Source organism: Prionailurus viverrinus, chromosome B3, assembly GCF_022837055.1.
Source record: "Prionailurus viverrinus isolate Anna chromosome B3, UM_Priviv_1.0, whole genome shotgun sequence".
NCBI lineage: Eukaryota > Metazoa > Chordata > Mammalia > Carnivora > Felidae > Prionailurus > Prionailurus viverrinus.
This window is the reverse complement of record NC_062566.1, coordinates 20145539-20156863: the sequence shown is the minus strand read 5'-3', so window position 1 is coordinate 20156863 and position 11325 is coordinate 20145539.

Sequence of the window (11325 nt, the reverse complement as noted above, 5' to 3'; positions counted from 1 at the left end):
TTTTTGTTTTTAACGAAATGATGGCTTTTGGTCATCTGAGTAAAGCCACAAGGAAGATAACAGTGCCTGGTCACCTCCTTCCCAGACTTTGTACTTTGATCTTAGAATGGAAAACATCTCCACGAGTGCCACCTCTGTGCTGCCCAGGGTCGGCCTCTCTGTCACATGGACCATTACACAAGTCCTAGTGTCTTTGCCAGAAGGATCTGCATTTTCCAGTTCCTTTTTGAACTCAACCTAGCCAGTTTTAACATCATCACAACCTGTTTTTTTTTTCTTTTTTTTGTTTAAAAGTACTAAACCTTCTTTGAACAATTTGAACTTAGTTCACATCTAACTTGAAGTGTTTTGGAAAAAACAATAGTGACAGAGTGTTTTCAAGATACTTATAAAAGTGTTGCTTTCCTCCTGTCCTCATTAATAGAAACACAGCTGGAGGCCTCCACAGGAAAGTCTATGACACAATAAAGACACTGGACGGCATAATGAAACCAAAGTAAAGCTCCTTAATCATGCCCAGTCCTGACTGGTACATGGTGGCCCTCCCACTCTGCCAGGAGGACCATTCACTGTTTAAGCTCTTGAGCTCTGTGCCCATTCCACACACAGTGGGTCTTGACATCTCAGAGTGGATGTCAGGTGACTCTTGGGTTTTCTTTGCTATTATGATTTTCAGCTTCTTCAGCTCTTTTTTGTTTGTTTTAATTTTGTCTTACACTACGATTCCATGTATGTTTATATGTCAAGTCTCTCAAATCAACATTTAGGTAAAAAGGTCAAGAACCACCTGTCATCCTCAGTTCTTTTTTTATTTTTTTAAACTTAAAAAAATGTTTATTTATTTATTTTGAGAGAGATAGAGGAAGAGAGAGAGAATCCTAAGCAGTCTCTGCTTTATCAGTACAGAGATCAATGTGGGACTTGATCTCACGAATGGTGAGATCATGACCTGAGCCGAAATCTCTTGATTTCGGAGCTACCCTGCCCCCAACCTCACCGCTCAGTTCTTATTTAAACCAATTTTCAAGCCCCAGATTCTCTACTGAACTGAACACTGGTTCTTACCCTTTTTCACCCATTCTGGCTGGAGGATGGGGTCAACCCTGGCTGAGAGAAGGATGAGAAAAACTGCTCGGAAAGTGACAAGCTGTCCTGTGGTTTGCCTCCTGTACTTTCAGCAGAGCTGCCTTCTATGTCACCCCAGGCAAAATAGATTTTTTACCACAGAAATTAATATTTCCTAGCCTGTAATTTAATCATGTGAAAGGGATTGATTTTGGGTTTTAGAGATTTTTGACTCTGTATCTCGCTTTTCAAACCTAAATGACAAAAGATTAATACATGACACACAATACACTGCTTGCTGGCTTTAGCAAATAATCCACACACAGAGAAATGCAAAAATGTTCTTGGCAATCTTGGCTGATCCATTACACTTTGGGATACAGCCATGAATTTTAAGAAGACCCATGCAGGGACACAGAAACTTAATAAAACAGGAGAGGATTATTAGAATATTACTCTAATTTGAGCTCATCAGTCATTTATGTAAACAGAAGTCCATACTTTGGTATGTGCAGCCAAGATAAATAGAGTTGTTTTACTAGCTTCTTTCTCTTCCTGAATTCCACTTTGTATATGAGCTGAGAGCCTGTGATTCCTCGGCTTTTGGGTATAAGTGGTTGCAGTGGCTTCTCTGTGGAAAATTATCTGGAATCCTGACCCTGTGTTGGGGAGTGCATCTGGCCATGGTGCACAATGGCTCTGCACCCCAACAGCTCTGAGGGGACATCGAGTGAGTTTCCTGTTTCCTCTCCAGCCTTGCTGATAGGTCAGGGCCCCATGAGGCTCAGGCCTATGTGTACTAACTCTGCAGCTTTGACAGAGACTGTCCCACACTGAGAATACATTCCAAGGCTTTTCATCATGTTCTTTTCATCAGTCTAAGAGTGACCATCTAAGGCATGTGAACTCCGTTCTTGTGTCATACTTTCCAGGCCCCCCAAGTCCCCCAAAACAAACAAATAAAATAAACAGTGCTGCTGGAGCTGCAAAACATCCACCAAGTGAATGCCCAAGATGGCCACGCGGGTCATCACACCCATGACATACAGGTGACTTCAGGATGGCTCCTATCAGATGAAGCAGGGCTGAGGATCCCAATAGAAAGGGTGTACTTCACATAAGGACACACAGAGGAGTATTGCTGTCTACCTCCCTTCTTTAAATACAAAGAAAAGAGATTTCAATATTTCAAGCACTATTCTTGAGTATTTTAAATTTGGCAACCCCAAGAATGAGCCAAGGCAGACAAGGGAGGGTATGCCACGCCTTCCTTGCTGACAGTCAAAGCAGGCTCTTGAAAACCCACTTGCAATTTTCACCTTGTTACAGAGCCACACCAGGAAGTCATGGTCCTTCTTCAGATGCAGAGTTCAGAGAGTGCCTGGTTCTGAAAGTCTGGTGTGTAGTGAGATCTGAGGAGACATTAGAGTTGTTTGGAACCAAAGAGCAAATTGACTGCCAAACGAGGGCAATTCTGACAGGGATTTATTTATTTTCTTTCTAATGTTTAGCTATGACCCGCTGGTGTTCCCAAAAGTGGAATTCTGGTAAGACACTCAGGAAGCTCTATCCCTTCTCCATTCTTGTTTGTAATGTTATGTAAGGAGTTCCTGCTAAAATGTGTAGTATGGTTGGCTTCCCACCTATGCCTAGGATGATTGTCAGTACCTGCCTCACTCAGGGGAGCAGGCTGCCCCTCTGCAACCCATCCTCCATGAACTGGGATTAGGGGTCCTTCTTGTGGCTGATTGCTATGGCAGATAGCTTACCATAAATACGTGCAGGTCCTGGGTGTGGGCCTTCTCTTCTGCTAACTGGCAACTGTCCCTGTGGACCCTCATTTTGTGTTTCCTACACTATGGGTATTATGCTTGGAGTGTAACTGAGCATGTGCTCCTGTTCCTGTGTGTCAGTAGTCATAACCATAGATTAGTTCTTAAGCCTGTTATCTCTCTGCACAAAACATCTAGCGGTATCTCGTCCTGCCCCAGGAATACCTTCTTCTTCCTAAATACCATGTTTTTGCTTATGACCTATGAGAGCTCTTTTCATAGTGTTAGCAATCACTTATTAAAATTTTATAATGTTGGGGTGCATGGATGGCTCACTTGGTGAGCATCTGACTCTTGTTTTCAGCTCAGGTCATGATCTCATGGTCATGAGATTGAACCCCATGTCAGGCTCTGTGCTGGGCATAGATCTGGCTTGGAATATCTTTATCTCCATCTTCCCATCCCTGGCTTGCTCTCTCTCTCTGTCTCTCTTTCCCTCTCTCTCACACACTGTCTCTCTCTCTCTCCCTCTCAATAAATAAATAAATAAACATAAAAAATAAAAATAAAAAAAACGAAGACTCAAACAGATATTTGCATACCCATATTCATAGCAGCATTACTCACAATTGTCAAAATGTGAAAGTAACCCAAGTGTCTACCAACAGATGAATGGATGAACAAAATGTGGTCTATACATACAGTGGAATATTAGCAACCATAGAAAGGAAAAAAAAAATTCTGACATATGCTACAACATAGATAAACTTTGATAACATTAAGCTAAGTGAAGCAAGCCTCTCACAAAAGGACAAATACTATATGATTTCACTATATATGAGGTCCCTGGAGTTGTCAGCTTCATAGAAACAGAAAGGAGAATTGTGGTTGCCAGGGGCTGGGAGGAGGGGAAAAGGGGCAGTTATAATTTAATGGATGGAGTTTTAGTTCAGGGTACTGAAAAAGCTCTGTGGATAGATGATGGTGATGGCTGCAAAATAAGGTACTTAATGCCATTAAACCGTGTACTTAAAATGGCCACGTAATGGTAAGTTTTACGCTTGTGCATGTTACCACTAAAAAGTAAGTAAAGAAAAATTTTAAACACAGTCAAGAGCACCTTGGAAAATATGATTTTAGATTAAAATGTTTTGAAACATGATCTGACACAGTCCAGAGAGACTGCACTAGCCTGCTCTCCTGCTGGCTCAGCAGTTGGGCCTGCCTAATCCCACTTCACTGTCTGATGGTGTGAGAGTTTATCTGTTTATACAAGAAACATGACAGTAAATGTGTCTACTCTCAGTCAGAAACTCTAAATAACTTGTTGGAACCAGGTGGCCATGAATCGCTGTTGTGAGCTGTGTGTGGCCCACAGAAGCAGGAAACACATTGGCCATGGGAATCCAGGTGGAGTCTTTCTGCTGTTTTCAGCTCCCACCTTCTTTCAGAGGAAATGAGGGTCAGTGCACACTGAGAGGCTGTGTGGAGATCTCCCTGAGGGATCACCTGTGCCCAAGTCCTGGCAGAGTGCTCTGCCCACCTTCTCAGGACAGCTCTCATGGGGCATCCAGCCTCTGCAAGGGGTAACCCTAAGAGACCTTCCTAGAACCCCAAACAGACATCCTCTGTCTGCCATACACTTCATTTCCTTTGTAGCAATTATCACCCCATGACATTATCTTGTCTACTTTTTACTTGTTTATTTCCTATCTCCCCCTTCTCAATCCTTCCCACCAAGGGAGGAAGTTCCCTTTTCCAGTATCCCACACAAGAAAGAAATATTGAGGGAGTGTGGGGAGGAGAGGAAGTGGGGGAGGGGACATTAAGAGAAAGAGAGGGAAGGAGAGATGTGAGAGACAGAAATTATCTGATAGATGAGTCAGTATTTTTCATAGTTAATTGAGGACAGTTTTTATAATTGACTATGTCATTTTTATCTTTGTTATATCAGCTCCATCTCACACCAGGAAGCATAGATATGTTCCTCAAGTTTTTAGCTTTTCTTTAGAAATAAATGCACAGGGGCGCCTGGGTGGCTCAGTCAGTTGAGCGTCCGACTTCGGCTCAGGTCACGATCTCGCGGTCCGTGAGTTCGAGCTCTGCGTCGGGCTCTGGGCTGATGGCTCAGAGCCTGGAGCCTGCTTCTGATTCTGTGTCTCCCTCTCTCTCTGCCCCTCCCCCACTCATGCTCTGTCTCAAAAATAAATAAATGTTTAAAAAAATTTAAAAAAAAAAAAAGAAAGAAATGCACAAATTCCATCAGTTCCCTGATGCTGAAAATCCCAGATTTTCCAAACACACAAAATTTGGTTGAGAATTTATAAGCAGATTCAATAAAAGGACATTCCTTATGGGGTATACCTTGAATGTTTTCAGAAATTACCCCAAACTCCCTTTCTTTGATCTCTTTTTGTTGAATCACAAAAAAATAGGAGCAACAATGCAATTTTATTGCTGGAGAAAACATATTTTTTTTAATACAAAGTGTAATATTAGATTCCACTGTGTGAAAAAAGAATGTGATTCTTGGCTATACCTAACAATGGAGCTGCATAGTTTTTTCTTAAAAGAGAGCCCATGTGACACATCCTAAGACATGTAACCCTTCTGCTAGAGGCTCCTGTGTACAGAGCCTGGTTACCTTCCCAGGCTTAGGAGATGGGTTCTCACAACCTCAAACTTTGGGAGATGCTCCCTTGGGTAACGTGGCATCCCTTACACACTCCAGATTGCATCAGAAGACACTGGAGTAAAAAAAAAAAAAAAAAAAAAAAAAAAAAAAAAAAAGATCCCTAGGCATTCAATGTTTTCCAGTGTGCAGATTAAAATATACCAAAGCCTCTGGTGTCTGCAATTTCTTCTGTGCTGTGCACAGAGCCCTCCTAAGGCCACTTAGGACCCTGGATGAAAAATTGTGCCTTCCTGAGTGTGAGGCTGCACTATTTTCAGCTTGAATTTCTCACGTGGACTGGCCACGAGCATCTGCTGCTGCTTGGTGCAGAAAAGCAATCAGGATAGCCTGCTCTTTCTCTCCAGTGTTTGCCCCCATGCTTTCCCTCTGCTCTGACAGGGATTCCCAAAGCTGGTCAGGACCAGGAACCAAACACAGATAACCCAACCCAGAACTACAGAAGTATCTCTTTAAGGTTTTTTTTTAAATGTTTATTTATTTTTTGAGAAAGAGAGAGAAAGACAGATCATGAGTGGGGGAGGGGAGAGACAGAGACACAGAATCTGAAGCAGGCTCCAGGCTCTGAGCTGTCAGCACATGAACCGTGAGATCATGACTTGAGTCGACACTTAACCAACTGAGCCATCCAGGTGCCCCTACAGAGAGATCTCTTTAAATGAGGATGTAGTCCTTAAAAAAATTGTCCCATATTTTCGTGAATATATACATGATGCTAAAGATAATAATCACCTCTTTAAAAAGTGTCAATGGATTTTTAATTTATTAAGTGCAGCAGATTATTAAGCATATATCAGGAAAGTGATACAGAGGGGGTACCTGAGGGGAGAAGATACGTGTAAGTAACCCCTGGGAAACCTTTTCTTCTCTCTCTCCCACCCCAACACACACACACATACACACACATGCACACACACGCACACACACACACACACACACACACATGCACATTGCAGTATGTGCTCTATAATGTGGCTTTAATTGAGTTATTTAAAATGGAGATGATATTAATTTATTTTCTTGAAACAAAGGCACAAAAGTATGTAGGGCAATCTGAATCTTCCCATTAGGCATAAGTGAGAAGTAGCATACTGTATCCCGGATCTAAATGAATTTTTTTTAACTTCTTTTTTTTTCTTAAACATTTATTCATTTTTGAGAGAGACAGGGCTTGAGCTGGGGAGGGACAGAGAAAGAGGGAGACACAGAATCTGAAGCAGGCTCCAGGCTCTGAGCTGTCAGCACAGAGACTGATGGGGGCCTGAGCCCATGGACCATGATATCATTACCTGAGCTGAAGTCAGATGCTTTACCAACTTAGCCACGGAGGCTCCCTCCAGACCTAAATGTATTTTACATACTTGTTTTGCATTACTTTCTCATCCCTTTAATCATACTTGTTTTCATCTACATATTTAAGCTTTGGAGTCAACCAACTGGTTTAAGTGATTTCTACAGACAATACCTTTACCTCTCACAAAAGCTTGTAAGGTATATTCTAATTTTATCCATTTTTCAGATGGGGAAAGGTGAGGCCCAATAAGGGTAATTATTGTGCTCAGGTTGCACAAAAGTAAGTGGTAGAGCTGAAATTTGAACCCAGGCAGGCTAGCATGTGAGTCTTAACTCACATCATGGTATCTGTATTAAAGAGAGAAAAGTTCAATAAACATCAACTTCTACATATAAGTTCAGAAAAAGAATTTTACTGCTGGAGTCCAGCTCCAGCAGGTCCAGGGGTTCCCTAAGGATGAACGGCGTCGGCGAAAAGGTGAAAATAAAACTAAAACAAAAATAAAAATGGACACAGACAACAGCAATGTGTTGAACTGACTGATTTATTGTAGCAAACGTGGCATTATATATGCTAGTGATTTCCTTGTAACATACGTCATCTATGTTTTTCTAGCATTACCTAATTTTGAAAATGTTCCTATGTGTAATCAACCTTTTAGAAATAATGATTTTCTCCTAATGTTCCCGCATACCCTTTGATTATTAATTTCTTACATTATTCCATTATGCATCTGCGTTTATCTATAATCTATAAAGCGCTTAATTTGCTGTTCTCATGAAAGGCCCTCCATTTCTCAACACCTCAAGTGGAACAGTTACAGGGACATGACCTCCTAACCACATGAGGCCAGAAGAACAATGTGTTTGCCTCGGTACGAGGTGCCAGGAAGGGGCGGAAAAAGCCTTAGGAACCCATGCCTCATACATTCTCAGAGAGACAATGAATCTAGGAATTAATGAACCATTCTGTACCTTAACTGACTAGGTTCAATCATCCTCTGGAATGCCTCCTGGGGGCCAGGTGGGCCTAGGGGTTGAAGTCACCTGTGCCCAGAGACACACTCCTTAGTTGCCGGAGTGAGGCTTTCAAATCCATATGTCTCTCCTTTACAGGCCTTCTTTGCTGGCAAATGGTGAGGTTATCCTTACTGTAAGTAGAGGAGTCTCCATAGGGGATGGCAAGAGCTAAAGGTAAGGCAGCACAATTTCTTGTGGAACCGTATTTTCTTTCCTAATGGTTCTTTTCCCAGGGGACCTGTGGAGGGCAATTCCCCAACAGACAATACCCCAAGTACTTAAGGCCAAATTACCTAAAAGCGGGAGTACAAGAAGCTTCACTGTCAGTGGGCCACCTTGCAGTCAACAATCCGTCCACAGCCCGGGCGTTGCCACTCAGGCTGGGACAGCTCGGCTTCCAGCATTTTACTAATATATAAAGTAAATTAAAACAGCTTCAGTACTTTAAATGTAATTCTGCTGGGACATACATTATTTCTAAGTTTCATGTGACACCTACTATTTAATTCAATTCCCTCATCCATTCCTTCACTCATTCAACAAATCTGCATTGAGCACAAAGGATGTACCAGGTTGCAGGGGCTCCCCTGTTAGCACATGGCTTCATTGTTGAGCCCTGTCCCAGAAAAGTTGAGAATGTTACCCACCCCAAGTGTCAAAGAATCAAGATAGGGATGTGACTGATATCAGATGTGTCACCCACGTCAAGAGCTGTGAAGGAGCCAGACTAGGGAAAGGTTAGATGGGCCAGGAGGAGGCAGGCCGAGGGACAAGAGAAGTTCAGCCAGAGTGGGTGCACATGTGCACAGAGGCACTGGGTAAAGAAGATTCCAGCTTTGACCCAAAACAAAGAAATAGAAAGGGGTGTGGCAGGTTGGAGTTGGACATGGAGGCAGGGGTTTGCCACAAGATTCTAGATCCCCCATGTACACCTGAACACAGGGTATATGCCACTATAGCACAAGTATACTTAGTAAATGAGGTTGATTTTTTTCTAGAATAATCTGGTCTTTCCATCCACCGCAAATTAGCTTTTATCCTGTGCCATAAAAGTAGTCCTTTAGGGGGATGCTCAGTTTTTAGGGGTCCTTGCTCCTCAGTTTCATTGTCACCTCCAGACTCTAAGATGCCTCTAGCTCTGGGAGAGGGGTCTCTCAGGAGTGGTGGGGCTTCCCAGACCCACATGGCAGTGTGCTGGGACTCTTGTTCTTGCATGAGAGGCTGAAATCAGAGCTCTCAGACTTATGCTCTGGGCTTTATGTGCTTAGGCCGAACATGGCAGCCTGTCAGCAGAGTTGTTGAACTGCACAGTGGTCCTGGCCTCAGGGGCACATGGGGGCTGCCATCAGGCCCATGCCTACTGGGAGCGCTGGGAGTGCTGCAGTGCTAGGACTCCAGCCTCTTTATGCCATGGGTCTCCTCGGCTGTCTGGTGAAGACCATGGACTCCCCAGACTCATATTGCTAAGCTTGTAGAAAGAAAAAAATAATGATAAAGGAGACCAATTACACTGAATAGGATAAAGGTTGTTTTGGGGTTTTTTTGTTTGTTTGTTTTTCATTTTTAATTTAGCTCTATGTGAGATAATAGAAAACACATATACAATTGGTCCTTGAACAACCTGGTTTGAACTGCATGGATCCACTTATACATGGATTTTTGACAGTATAGTACTGTAAAGACATTTTCTCTTCCTTGGTGCCAGTCCTGGTGGGAGCCTGACTGGTTGAGGTGAGCCCTTCCACACCTAGAGTCAGGCTTTGGTCCTGCACAGAAGGGCGGTATCCCTGAGCCTGGCTTGCCCTCCTGCTGCTTTTATATGTTATGGAATGTTATTCTACAACACACTGTGAAGAAGCATATCACTTTTTAAATTTTTTTTTAATGTTCATTTGTTATTTTTGAGAGAGAGACAGAGTATGAGCAGGGAGGGGCAGAAAGAGAGGGAGACACAGAATCGAATGAAGCAGGCTCCAGGCTCTGAGCTGTCAGCACACAGCCTGATGGGGGCGGGGAGTGTGGGGGGTTGTTGAACTGACTGCCAGATCATGACCTGAGCTGAAGTTGACGCTTAACAGACTGAGCCACCCAGGCGCCCCATGAAGCATATTACTTTAGAAGAGTATTTATAATAAGGCTGTCAGATAAAATACAGGATACTTGGCTAAAATGAATTTCATAAATACAGAATAATCTATGTATGAAATAATTGTTTTGATAATTAATGAATGTTGTTTTAATAGAAGTATGTCCTATGTAATATTTGGGACATACTTACACTTAAAAAGTATCGTTTTTGGGGCGCCTGGGTGGCGCAGTCGGTTAGGCGTCTGACTTCAGCCAGGTCACGATCTCGCGGTCCGGGAGTTCGAGCCCCGCGTCAGGCTCTGGGCTGATGGCTCAGAGCCTGGAGCCTGTTTCCGATTCTGTGTCTCCCTCTCTCTCTGCCCCTCCCCCGTTCATGCTCTGTCTCTCTCTGTCCCAAAAATAAATAAACGTTGAAAAAAAAAAAACTTAAAAAAAAAAGTATCGTTTTTATCTGAATTCAAAAAATAAAAATAAAAATACAACATTCTGTGAAACATTAGGGGACAAACAATATGGTTCCCACACCTTATACAAAGTAAAAGTGTTTGGTGAACATTTTCAATTAACCTGGAAACAAGTAAAAGAAAACCCTATTACATACTTTCTTATTGTGATGTGGCATGCTCACCCTGTCCTCCAGTTTCACATTAGTCTTAGTTCTGTTCCTCAGCTGATGGCATCTCTGAGATCAGTCTTCCAAGGCAGTGGAAATGGCCATTTCATCACATATGTGGCATTTCCGTCCCTACCCTCCACCCGCAATACCGCCTCTAGAGCTATTATTTGCAATGGGTGCCAGTACAAGTGCCAAAAGGTGGAAACAACCTAATGTCCATTGACAGATGAATGGATACAGAAAATGTGGTGTATGTATACAATCTTTGTGATGGTTAACTTTGTGTCAACTTGACTGGGCTAAAGGATGCCAGAATAGCTTGTAAAACTATTTCTGGCAGTGTCTGTGATAGTGTTTCTGGAAGAGATTAGCATTTGAATCAACAGACTGAGTAAAAACATCCACACTCACCAGTGCTGGTCGGTGATGAGGGAGCATGAGGCAGGCTGAGCACAAGCTAGCACCACCGCCCACCCCAGGTGGGATCTGTGTGATATTGCTCAGGCACTCCTGGCTACCCAAGAACAAAGGAAAGGGGGTTAAGTGCTTGCTGTGGTAATGTGAGAAACTAAGGCAAATGAAAAATTGAATTCCCTTACTTTCTACAGCCCATTGCGAGTGACCTTCCTCTAGGAGCTCAGCTGCCTGGATGATGATACTTTGCTAGGGGCAAAAGAGAACCTTAGCTTAACATTATCCCAACCTTGAGAATCCTGTAAGTCTACTTTATCTCAACTGCCCCAAGATATATGCTGGCAATCATACTCTAAGCTTATTAA